Source organism: Hevea brasiliensis, unplaced genomic scaffold (assembly GCF_030052815.1).
Source record: "Hevea brasiliensis isolate MT/VB/25A 57/8 unplaced genomic scaffold, ASM3005281v1 Scaf2, whole genome shotgun sequence".
Taxonomy (NCBI): Eukaryota; Viridiplantae; Streptophyta; class Magnoliopsida; order Malpighiales; family Euphorbiaceae; genus Hevea; species Hevea brasiliensis.
This window is the reverse complement of record NW_026614695.1, coordinates 1,135,484-1,149,766: the sequence shown is the minus strand read 5'-3', so window position 1 is coordinate 1,149,766 and position 14,283 is coordinate 1,135,484.

Genomic DNA, 14,283 nt, shown 5'->3' with positions numbered 1-14,283 from the left:
GAATCTCCTAAATTAAAGTTTTCTAGAGAGAGTTATGGCCATGCAAAGTTTACTGTTCATATAGTAAATCTACAGGTTTCTAGATTTCTGTAGATTTAGTGATTCAACTTTGCTTAGCAATTTAATTGGGTTAAGTCCATAATTTGGCCTTAAGTTCCCCATGTGAAATGTTCTACTATGTTTTAAGTTTCTATCAGTTCAAGAATCACCTAAATCGGAGTTTTCTAGAGAGAGTTATGGCCATGCAAAGTTTACTGTTCAAATGGTAATCTACAGGTTTCCAAATTTCTATCTCCAAGTTCAAGCCAAGTTTTAGGCAATTGCTGGGCAGTTTCTAGGTTGGGTATCTTCATGAAAATTCTAGCCCTATGTCTTAAGTTTCATTTCCAATTAGTTTCACACTAATTGGAGTTGTATAGCTCAATTTATGGGCTGTCAAACACACTGAACTTAGTGTGCAAAATTCTGCCCTAGGTTCAAATTTTCATTTCTTCATTTACTCTCACTAACCAACCTCAATTCACATTTAATTTACCCAAAATGACTATAATTTAACATTGACACATCAATGGCACTTCCTAGTACAAACCCCATAATTTTCAAATACCAAAGTTTATAATTTTCCCTAATCCTACTGTTTCATTACTTCTATTCATCAACCCAATGTCAATTCAAACTAAATAAACCTCAAATGATCATAATTTAACACTACACACACCAATTTCACTCTCTAGCACTCAAGCTCCAATTTTCCCATGAATCCTAATCTCCCATAATTAAATTTATACACATTTCATGCAATTTCTTTACTCTAATCATGCATACTACTTCAACTAAGCTTGATTTTATCATCATTTTCATTAAAATACATCAAACCCTAATTTTCTCCAATTTGGCCAAAACCCTAGTTTAGGTTCCATGCATGTTTCCTTTCAATTTCTCATAAAATTTCATCATAAGTTAACTTCATTCAAAGCTTATACAACTAATGTAACATGAGAAGAAACTTACCTTAAGTGATTTCTTTCCAACTTCAATTTTTCTTTCAATTTCTCTTGCTCTACTTGCTCCAATGCCTCAATCAAAGTTATCTTTGATATTTTCTTTTAGTGGGTTATGGGATTTATGAAGGGAATTCAAGTGAATCAAGACTTAAAAGGGAAAACAATGGTGGAAGAAGATAGGAGAAGAAGAGAAAAGAAGAGAGAGGGAGAGGGAAGATGGGTGGCGGCATGAAAGAAGGGAGAGAAGGAAATTTGTTTTCTTTTCTACTTATTTTTTCCTTTTTAATTCATTTAACGAGTTGTCCAAAGCCCATTGGTCCCTTAAATTTTAATTAGGTCAAAAAAATGGAATTTATATTCTAGATTTTTGCCTTTTTTATTTTCTTTTCACTTTTACTCTAATTTTTCCCTCAATATTTCTTCATAATTCAATATTTTATTTTCATTTAATTAAATTGACATTTTGGTCAAAAATCAACTCTTAAAGTGAATTGACCAAAATGCCCCTTATAGGGTCATAATCCCTCTTTTACAATATACCCGGTGAATCCTTATATTTTTGGGTCACTTGAATTTTTATTGTGTCTATCTCAATTAATTTTCTATTTATTTTTTGTCCTCAAGGTGTCTTTGAATAGTACTAGTCACGGACCAAAATTGGTACTATTCATAACTCGGAGGTTCGGGTGTTATAATTCTCCCCTCCTTAAAAATAAATTTCATTCTCGAAATTTACCTGGTCTCAATCTCTGAATAGCTGTGGGTGTTGTCTCCTCATGTCCTCCTCACGCTCCCATGTAGCCTCTTGGCCTGAATGATGGTTCCACAACACTTTGACTAGAGGTATCTGTTTGTTCCTCAGCTGTTTTACCTCATATGCCAAGATCTTTATGGGCTCTTCATCATATGTCAGGTCTGGATTCACTTCAATCTCCTCTACTGGCAAAATGTGAGAGGGGTCTGATCTGTACCTCCTCAACATAGAGACATGGAAGATATTGTGAATCTTTTCCAACTCCGAAGGCAATGCAAGTCTATATGCCAATGGACCCACTCTTTCCAGAACCTCATACGGCCCAATGAAGTGAGGACTTAGTTTCCCCTTTCTACCAAACCTCATGATCCTCTTCCACGGGGAAACTTTCATGAACACCTTGTCACCCACACTGTACTGAATATCTCTTCTTTTTAGGTCAATGTACGACTTCTGTCTATCTATTGTAACTTTGAGTCTGTCTATAATGAGCTTAACCTTTTCTTCCGTCTGCTGCACTAATTCTAGGCCAATCAACTTCCTCTCGCTCACTTCATCCCAACACAAAGGAGTTCTACACTTTTTGCCATAAAGTGCTTCATATGGAGGCATCCCAATGCTTGACTGATAACTGTTATTGTAGGCAAATTCAATTAATGGCAAGTGTGTGTCCCAGCTCCCTTCAAACTCAATCACACAAGCCCGAAGCATATCCTCCAAAATCTGAATGATCCTTTCAGACTGGCCGTCTGTCTGTGGATGGAATGCTGTACTGAAGTTCAATCTAGTCCCTAGGGCTTTTTGGAGACTACCCCAGAATCTAGAAGTGAACCTAGGATCTCTATCAGACACAATAGACATTAGCACTCCATGTAACCTCACCACTTCATCAATGTACAGTTTAGCCAATCTTTCAAGGCTGTAATCCATTCTCACTGGCAAAAAGTGTGCAGACTTGGTCAATCTATCAACAATAACCCAAACTGCATCATGATTCTTTTGTGTACGTGGAAATCCTATCACAAAATCCATAGTGATTCTTTCCCATTTCCACTCGGGAATTGGCAATAGCTGTAGCAACCCTGCAGGCACTTGGTGTTCTGCCTTTATTTGCTGACAAGTTAGGCATTTAGCAACAAATTCTGCAATGTTTTTCTTCATTCCTCTCCACCAATAGTGCTCTTTCACACCTTTGTACATTTTGGTTCCACTAGGGTGCATTGCAAAAGGTGAATCATGTGCTTCCTTTAAAATGGTCTGCCTCAGTTCAACATTCTCAGGAACGCACATTCTGCCCTTATATAATAACAAGCCCTCATCATTTACTGATAATTCTAGTTTCTTTCCATCCCGAGCCTCTTCCATCAACTTCACATACTTATCCTCCTTCTATGCAACTATTTTAATTTGTTCTGCCAACATTGGCTTCACTTGCCAAGTAGCTACCATCTGCCCATCTTCATTAATCTCCAAATTAGCATGCAATGCCTTTAACTCATGCGCCATGGACAATGGAGAAACCCTCAAACCAGCCATAGTCTTGCGACTTAAAGTATCAGCTACAACATTAGCTTTTCCAAGCTGATAGTCTATCAAACAATCATAATCTTTTATCAGCTCTAACCATCTCCTCTGCCTCAAATTTAATTCCTTTTGTGTGCCCAAGTACTTCAAACTTTTATGATCTATGTATATATAACATCTCTCCTCATACAAGTAATGTCTCCAGATCTTCAAGGCAAAGACAATGGCTGCCAGCTCCAAGTCATACGTTGGATAATTCCTCTCATGCGGTTTAAGCTGGATTGAAGCATAGGCAATGACATTCCTATCTTGCATCAACACATAGCCCAATCCATTATGAGAAGCATCACTATATATGATATACTCCTTACTCAAAGTGGGCAAGGTTAAGACTGGAGCTTCAGTTAAACGCCTCTTTAACTCATCAAAACTTTCCTGGCACCGATTAGTCCACTGAAATTTTACATCCTTCCTAAGTAGCTTAGTCAGTGGAGATGCTAGCATGGAGAATCCCTTCACAAACCTTCGGTAATACCTGGCCAAACCAAGGAAACTCTGAACTTCTGTGACATTTCTAGGTGGCTTCCAATTAAGAACGGCTTCTACTTTGCTAGGATCCACCTGGATACCCTCTGCAGATACAATATGCCCCAAAAATGTAATCTCCTTTAGCCAAAACTCACATTTTGATAGTTTGGTATACAACTGCTTCTCCCTCAAAGTCTGCAATACTATCCTCAAGTGCTTGTCGTGTTCCTCTGCATTCTTTGAGTACACCAAAATATCATAAATGAACACCACAACAAACCGGTCCAAATATGGCCTGAAGATAATGTTCATCAGGCCCATAAAAGTAGCTGGAGCATTAGTTAACCCGAATGGCATTACCAAGAACTCATAATGGCCATACCGAGTCCTAAAGGCAGTTTTAGGATTACTTTGCTCCTGCACCCTCAACTGGTAGTAGCCCGATCTCAAGTCAATTTTGGAGAATATAGTTGCATCCTTCAACTAATCAAACAAATCATCGATCCGTGGTAGAGGATATCTATTCTTTATGGTCACCTTATTCAACTGTCTGTAGTCTATGCATAGGCGAAGAGTACCATCCTTCTTCTTCACAAATAATACTAGTGCTCCCCAAGATGACACGCTAGGGCAGATGAAACCCTTATCTAACAATTCCTGCAATTGCACCTTCAACTCTTTCAACTCAGCAGGTGCCATCCTATAAGGAGTGATGGAGATTGGCTCCACACTAAGCATAGTCTCAATTTCAAATTGCACTTCTCTTTCCGGAGGCAATCTCGGCAATTCTTTCAGAAAGACATCCGGAAAATCCCATGCCGTAGGAATATCTTTAAGATCTGGACTCCCCACCTAGGTGTCTATCACATGAGCTAGATAAGCTTCACATCCCTTTCTAATCATCTTTCTAGCAAGTGTAGCTAAAATGATGTTGGATGGCAATAACTGCCTCTCCCTGTGTATCACTACGTCTGCATACTCGGGAAGAACAAAAGTCACTGTCTTCAGTCTATAGTCGATTATGGCATGATGCCTGGCTAACCAATCCATGCCCAAGATGATATCATAATCTCATAAGGGCATGTCAATTAAGTCTGACAGGAATGTATGTCCTTGGATCACCAAAGGACAATCCTTATACAATTTGTTCACCCTAACCTCTTGCCCTAAGGAACTAGTCACTAGCACATCATAATCCATTTTCAAGCAAGGAATGGCAACAGAACATGCAATACTGGCACTAGCATAAGAATGTGTAGAACCAGGGTTAAACAGCACATATACATCTCTACCAAAGATGGAGAAAGTACCAACCACAACATCTGATGTCTCAACTTCCTCCCTTTGGCGCATGGTGTACACCCTGGCTGATGCACCACTCTGCTCTGGTTGGCTCGCTGTGCCCTGGCTGCCAGAAGTGTTACCTCTACCCCTGCCTCTACCCTTACTAACTATTTATTGTCCTCTGGAAGCAGAACCTTGAACAGATCCCTAAGTGGTGGTAGGTGGCCCAGACCTGCGAGCACTAGTGCAATCTCTAGCAAAATGCCCCCCTTCCACCCCAATTGTAACAGGCTCCTATGGCCTTATAAAATACTCCTCCATGAGTCCTGCCACAAGTCTCACAAGCACGGGTAGGAAAGGAACCCCTAGATGTCTGCTATCCAGATCTAGGTGGCCTCTGCCCTGAGAATCTTCCCCTACTAGATCCTCTGTTACTTGGTCCCCCAAAGCTCTTCCTCTTACCCGAATTGTTACTTGGACTCTGACCTGTAGGCTTACTACTCTTCTCTTTTTTAGTGGTTACCTTCTCAGATGCCCCTTCTAGTTCTATCCTTTCTGATTTAAGGGTCTGTGATATCAACCCAGAGAAGTTGTCATGTCGAAACCCAACCACTTGCAATCTCAAACTAGGCCTCAAACCGGCCTCAAACCGTTTGCATCTGTCTCTACTGGTAATGAGTAAGCTTCCAGCATAGTGGCTGAGGCGGGAAAAGTCTTTCTCATACTCGGCTACAGTCCTATTCCCTTGCTTCAAACTGAGAAACTCCTGTAGCTTCATATCTACATATGTGTCAGGAACATACTTCTGTCTAAATTCTCTGAGAAAGTCATCCCATGTTAACACAGGGGGCTCAACCAAATTATGAGGAATGGTCTTCCATCACTCATATACATCTCATGTAGTAGAGAGACCGAGTATTTGAACTTCAAATCATCGGTGCAGTGCAGTTTCTTGAATACTCTCTCCATCCGTTCTAACCATTGCTCAGCTTTCAATGGGTCCACTGTACCCTTGAACTCTGTTGCCCCATACTTCATTAACTTGTCATATTGTCTGGCTGGGGATGGTGGTTGCACTATAAGTGCTTGCACAAGAGCTTGGACTGGTATATTGCCAGCCATTTGCTGAAATAGTGCAGCCATCTCTTGAGTGAATGGCAGAAAGCGCATGGGTGGGATGGGTACAGTAGATCCATCGGCATTCTGAGAAGTGGGCCTCCCCACACTCACTGCATCGATTGCTCTACTGTGTGATCCCCCTCTTCCATACTAAATCACAAAGAATTCTACTCCCTGGACAACCAACATAAGGAGATTTCCCTCCATTAGTCCATATTTATGATGTAATGCACTATATGTATCAATTAATGACAGTTGAGTAGTTGTACTTATCAAAAATTTTCAAACATGCAATTTCAAAACTTGTATAAAAACCAAAGCTCTGATACCACTAAAACATGTCACACCTTATCCCCGGTAAGGCATGACATGTTCCCGTAGCATACTTAATGAATTACCAAACTCCATCTACCGATAACCCATTAGTTATGCTACAAAGGATTTTAAAACAAATCATAGCTTTTTATCTTATCAATTCTTTTGCAGAAAACTGCATGAGAATAGTTAAAATTCTATGTAAACATTCATTGGAAATAATGATAGAATAAATATTGCAAAAGTTATATTTTCACAAGTCTCAAAGTAAAATACAAAATAATTACAACTCAAAATGTGATAACAATGCAATGCTTTTAAATACAAACTACTCAATGTCCGTACATCCATACATATAGGTACAAAATACATCAAAAGGAAATTACAGGGGTATACCTACGATATATACCCACAATCAAAACCAAAATGCTGCTTCCAAGTCTCTCACTCAGCAGCCTTCTCCTTTCCCTTTCCTGCGATAGCACAAATAAGCTATCGCTGAGTATATCACTCAGTGGTGCACAACTAATAATTTTAAAACTTAAAATAAAGTAAAACTTGTTAAGGCATAATAAATCATATCCTTCTTAAGCATGAAAACATCACAATAGTTCATAAGAGCCATTTATTGGAATAACATTTCAAATGAGAAATCACACTTCATAAATCACAACTCACAAAGCATTAGGGTTGCCAACATCAACACACAGTTCAGGCCATGACACAAAATTTCATGATCAGTGTCGTGTTGTACACCACGACAAAGCAATCTCAACCTCACTAACCGTTATTAATAAGGGATGGGCTAGCTAGCTAATGAGTACTCATGTAGTCTTAGCCCACTAACCATTATTAATGGGAGACATAATCAATATCAATTATCAACCCCAAGCAGCCGTTACTATTGGGGAGTTTCGAAAGGGACTGTCATGCTAACTGTGGTTTCAAAATAGTTTCAAAAAATTTCCTACTCAACAATCACATTTATAAACCATTAAACACATTTAAATTCATCATAATATCCATATAAAGGTGGCAACATCCAAATTTCTCAAATGCAAGAGAAAAACCATATTTCAGTCAAAGTAAACTTGTTCAAAGCAAACTCATTCAAATAAACATATTCCAAACAATTTACAAGTTTAAAAACGAAGAAAATGTTAGTTGTGCACAAACCTTCAATGCTCTCCTTTCTCTTTACTCACTATTCCTTGTCCGTGCCAACCTCTTTCTCTACTAAAAATACACAAATAGAATGTCTCAATACGCATCTTAATTGCTGCAAAGAACTCATTACATGAATGTCTAATGTATCCCAAGTTAGCTTTGCAAATTTTAGAAAATTTTGGTTTTCTGGCAGCTTGGTGCCCCAATCTTTGAACCCAATTTTTACCTAGTTTCGATCATAATTTGGTGAGGTGTTCTTCATGAAAATTGTTTATCTAGGTCTTAACTTTATTTTCCTTTTTGAATCGCCTAATTTGGAGCTGTGTCAAAATACAGTTATTGTTTACATTACTGTTCACCCTGCAATTTCAGTTCTAGCAGATTTAATGATCCAACTTCGTTCAGCAATTTGATCAAGTTAAGTCCATAATTTGGTCTAATGTTCTCCATACAAAATGTTATACTATGTCTTAGGTTTCCATCAGTTCAAGAATCACCTAAATTTAAGTTTTCTAGAGAGAGTTATGGCCATGCAAAATTTACTGTTCATATGGTAAATCTGCAGGTTTCCAGATTTCTACAGATTTAGTGATTCAAATTTGCTTAGCAATTTGATTAGGTTAAGTCCATAATTTGGCCTTAAGTTCTTCATATGAAATGTTCTAGTATGTTTTAAGTTTCTATCGGTTCAAGAATCACCTAAATCGGAGTTTTCTAGAGAGAGTTATGGCCATGCAAATTTTACTGTTCATATGATAAATCTGTAGGTTTCCAGATTTCTGTCTCCAAGTTCAAGCCAAGTTTTAGGCAATTGCTAGGCAGTTTCTAGGTTGGGTCTCTCCATGAAAATTCTAGCCCTATGTCTTAAGTTTAATTTCCAATTGGTTTCACCCTAATTGGAGTTGTTTAGCTCAATTTATGGGCTGTCAAACCCACTGAACTCAGTGTACAAAATTCTGCCCTAGGTTCAAATTTTCATTTCTTCAATTACTCCCACTAACCAACCTCAATTCACATTTAATTTACCCAAAATGGCTATAATTTAACATTGACACATCAGTGGCACTTCCTAGCACAAACCCCACAATTTTCAAATACCAAAGTTTATAATTTTCCCTAATCCTACCATTTTATTACATCCATTCATCAACCCAATGTCAATTCAAACTAAATAAACCTCAAATGATCATAATTTAACACTACACACACCAATTTCACTCTCTACCACCCAAGCTCCAATTTTCCCATGAACCTTAATCTCCCATAATTAAATTTATACACATTTCATGCAATTTCTTTACTCTAATCATGCATACTACTTCAACTAAGCTTGATTTCATCATCATTTTCATTAAAATACATCAAACCGTAATTTTCTTATATTTGGCCAAAACCCTAGTTTAGGTTCCATGCATGTTTCCTTTCAATTTCTCATGAAATTTCATCATAAGTTAACTTCATTCAAAGCTTATACAACTAATCTAACATGAGAAGAAACTTACCTCAAGTGATTTCTTTCTAACTTTAATTTTTCTTCCAATTTCTCTTGCTCTACTTGCTCCAATGCCTCAATCAAAGTTATCTTTGATATTTTCTTTTAATGGGTTATGGGATGTATGAAGGGAATTCAAGTGAATCAAGACTTGAAAGGGAAAATAATGGTGGAAGAAGATAGGAGAAGAAGAGAAAAGAAGAGAGAGGGAGAGGGAAGATGGGCGGTGGCATGGAAGAAGGGAGAGAAGAAAATTTGTTTTCTTTTATAATTATTTATTCCTTTTTAATTCATTTAATGAGTTGTCCAAAGCCCATTGGTCCCTTAAATTTTAATTAGCATTAAAATTATTTGCATGATGGCATCAACTTAACTAATGCAAGATAAATCAATAATGGATGTGCCTGAGATTTTGAGCATTAGGGGCTAAATAAATGATTGAACCTCACATGAGATGTGATGGGCAAGGTGTAACATCCCCACTGTACATATTCTGTACGTTCTATTGTTCCAGTGGCCAAATATCAGTCTAGGCAAGTCAAGATGTCTGAAACTACACTTCGGTGATAGTGAACAGACATATAATGATGAATTAAATAAAAATAAAATACAAGAAAAATCAAAGAAAAATGAAAGAGAGAAAATGAAGCTAAGTTAAACGAGCCGGCACCGCAGCGATGGGTGACCGCACCAGAAAGGCCGTTGCAAATCCCAGGACCGCGGGGAACCCTCGGAATTAAATTTCTAGACATAAGTAAAGGTTTATTGAAATGTAATTGAAACTAGAAATATGAAAGAAAAATTAATAAATTAGTACAAAGAAAAACAAAAAATCGAGAAACAGACAAAAATTGGTGTTACCGAAAAATCGGGAATATAACCCGAAGTGGGGCATTTTGGTCATTTAACACCTAGAGTTGCCTTTTGACCTCAATGTCCATTAAAAATAAATGATATTGCACTTAGGAAATGTGATGAAAAATTAAAATGGGATACAATATGTAAATAGTAAAAGAATTGAGCTAAATGTGCAAATAATGGAACTTAGTATAATTAACCATTAAACTATTGTTAAGTGCCCCACTAATTCAGAAACTTGGACACCTATATAAGCCTTGGGATAGCTGAATCATCATCTTCAACCTTGTTCCATAAACCAGCTGAAACTCTCACCCTGTAAACCACCATTGCCTCCCCACATGCAACCTTCATTGGTGCATGATCAAGCCACCATTTCCACTTGGTTCCTTCATTAAAGCTTGCCTACTTACCTTGGGGAAGATATTAGCAACAATAAAAACAAGATTTGGTGAAGTTTTGATAAGCTTCAAAAGTGGTAAGTGTTCAAAACCTCTCCCTTGCTTTAGTAAACCTTGTGTTTAGGCTGAGGTGAGTATTTTGGTGAAGAGAAATGAAGAGAATAGTGAGATATGTAACTGTCCATTTTCGACAGCCATGAATATTTTTCATATTTGAGTTTTTCTTACCTCTAATGGATGGGAATTAAGGTTGATTAACTCAAATGGAAGATGTAGTAAGTTAAAATCTAAGTATGTGCATGTAGTGCTTGAATTAAGGGTGTGAAATGGAACCTTGATGCTTTGGCAAACTGCCATGTTTGGCAGCCCATAATATCATGAATTTATGTGTGTGAATATGAAGTTTATTAATGAAATATGATAGTATTAAATTGAGGATAGCATGTGTAATTGATATTGAAGTATGAGTATATGGAAGTGTATGTGTAATATTGATATTGAGATATGTTGAATTTTGGTAGAAGTGAATGTTGAACTTGAATGGTGAATTGTGTGCATTGAGCACTTGAGTGTTCTACCCAATATGCTTGCTGGAATTGTGTACAATATATATATGGAAGTGCCATTGATTGACTATTGAAGTAATGAGGAGGAGAAGAAATATCAAATTGGAAGTGTAAGTGTCTGGTGCAGGTTGTGTATTGATGGCAGTACTTAAATTAGGTCATAAGTGCTAAATTATGGACCCAATTGGTATGAGGCCAATGGGGAGTGAAACTAGACACCAAATAGGCCAACTTTCATGTAGAAATATTGCCAAAATTCTGCCTAGAAACTGACCTTAAAAATGACCAAATCTGGAATGGCAACCTTGCAACCCATATTTTTGACCATCTGAATAGTAATCATTAGGATGACCATAACTCACTCAAAACAGGTCCAATTGACCTGAAATTTTTACCATGGATAGCTTAGACATAGAGCTACAATTCTTGTGGAGACACCAAAGCCTAGAAATGACCAGAACCAAGTCAAATGGCTTGCACAAATTCGGGTACCAAAACTGCTAGAACTAAAAGTGACCTAAAATTGACCAAATTTTGCACTAAAGGTGCAATCTGTCCAGCTTTAGTAAATTGACCATATCTTGATCTATACAACTCAGAATGACCTGAAATTTTGCCCCGAGTGCAATAAGACATAGAGCTACAATTTTGCTTCTTTGACTAGAAGCTAAAAACCAAGAGAAATAGGACTTTAAGCTAGACCAATCTAGCACACCAAAAATTGAGAATTTGACATTTACATATAATGATGCTTGAAGCAATTTAGCAATGAATGCCAACTTATAAAAATGGTAAATTGCACTATATTGGCAGCATATTGAATGACAATATGTGACATGTTGATGCTAGAAACAACTTATCCATAGTACCTAAAAAGGTCAACATATGCATTGACTTATGAATTACATAATAGCTAGTAAACTCAAAAAAATTGATGAATTAAACAATTAATTTATAAAGTGTCCTAGTTTGCCTAGTTGACTAGTTTGGATAGGTTGGCATGCCAATAGGATTCTGACAGTTGTTCTGTAAATGGCTTCATGCCATACTGTGTTTTTACGATTTATTATGCCGCACTGTGACTTTAATAGCCTGCGGCTATACATATTGTGTATTTATTCTTGGCTTATCGCCAGATTGACTATATGGCTTTTTAGCCACACTATTTGCACACTGGGAGACACTTTGTGACCGATGGTGTGACGGCCTGAGGTACTAGGTACCCAATGCCAGTATATCCGTTTATCTAGTCTGGTCAGTATATAGGCTACACGGGCAGTTAATTTAAGCACTATTAAATTCAAATAGTTAAATCTAGTCTTCTGACATACAGCACCACTAAAATTAGCAAATATTGAAATGTTGGCAAATAAAAGTAGAATTAACAATTGTAAAGAATACCGATATCATAAATTCATTTACTTTATTTTAGTGTATATTTCTTTATATTTGGCACCACTAAGCAAAATTGCTTAGCGCGTTGCTTTTGTAACGCGTAGGTATTGGAGACACAGTGGGAGCCCAATGGACCTACAGTGGGTGAGACATCGGATCTACATAGGAGTCGAGTCATACGACCTTGCATTGCATACATGGTAGGACTTAGGATATCTTGTATTTTGTACTTTTATTGTATTTTTGAAATTCGGCCCTGTATTTTGTAATGTTATGAAAGCTCTAAAGTTTGTAATATTTTGTACATATTAAATAAAATGGATTTTCTGGATATATTTAAATTATTATGGACTGTATTATGGAACTGTTTAATGACTGTAAAAGTCTATTGAGTTTACTGAGAAATAGAGACTGTGAAATATTTGAGATTTTGATATTATCATATTAAACTGTTTTCAACAGGTTTGGAAGAATGATTTATGCAAAATCTGACGGCACCTTACCAAATTTTTATTATCATTTTTGAAACACTGATTTTATTAAAGTATGAAAATAGTATCACCATGATATGAATATTACATAAAAGACTTCTTAAAATCAAATTGAGTTTAGGAAATGAAATAATCACAGAATAGGTGTTCCGGCACGCCGTGTAGCATGCCTTGCTCGGCTATACTGTAGACGGGTGAGGGGTGTTACATTTAGTGGTATCGGAGCATGGTTTAGGCGTTTCTAGACCTAGATAGTTTGCATATGATGTATTGCATTGTAAGTGTTAAGATGACTCTAATGCAGACCTTTTGATTTATTATTTTGATCAAAATATGGACTCCACATCGCAGAGAGCGGTCAATGAGGAAGTGGAAAGTCATGCTCCATCTATGTCTGAACCAAGAGATAGGAGGGAACCTGCTCCACCAGTACCAGGTGCACCAGCCACATTTCAGCAAATGGCTGAGTTCTTTAGACAGATGGCAGGAGTTATGCCACCACCACCACCTCCACATCAAAAATCTCATATGGAGAGACTCAAGAAGTTTGAAGCAGTGGATTTTTTGGGCAAAAGGGAAGATGATTCTGTCCCAGCTAAAAACTGGTTGGACAGAACTAGAAGAGTCTTGAAACAACTTCATTGTACTCCAGAGCAGAATTTGGAAGCTGCTGTATCACTACTGCAAGATGATGCATACCAATGGTGGGATACAGTGACTAGTGAGGTGCCACAAGAACAAATAACTTAGGATTTCTTTCTCATTGAGTTCAGAAAGAAGTATGTGGGCAGTGTATACTTGGAAGAGAAGAGAAGGGAGTTTATTACCTTACACCAGAGACAGCTGACAGTGGTTGAATATGAAAGAGAATTTGTCAGACTGAGCCGTTATGGGCATGAAATAGTCCCAAATTAGGTAGAGAGATGCAAGATAATGATTACAACCTTAGGGATTATAGAGTTTGCCAAGTTAGTGGAAGACGCACTGAAGGTTGAAAAAGTTAGAATGAATGAGTAGAACAGAAGGGACAGACAGCAGAAAAGAGGTCAGGGTCAGACCAGTGCATCTTCTGCCCTTAGTAAGAAATTCAGAGGTTCGCCTACTCAGAGTTTCAGTAGAGCACCAAGTCAGGGCCAGTCACAGAGGCCCAAATCTCAGTTTGCACCGACGAGAGGCCAGTCCACCCCTTCAGTGGCTAGCTCTCCAGGGACAGGGTACAAGGGACCAGCCCCAACAGTATCTGTTGCTTGCCCACATTGCCAAAAATGGCATAAGGGTGAATGTTGGAGGATGATAGGTGCTTGTTTACGGTGTGGATCTACAGACCACCTAGTCCGAGATTGTCCTCGCAGAACTGCTACATCCACTCCAGTATCAATTGTTAG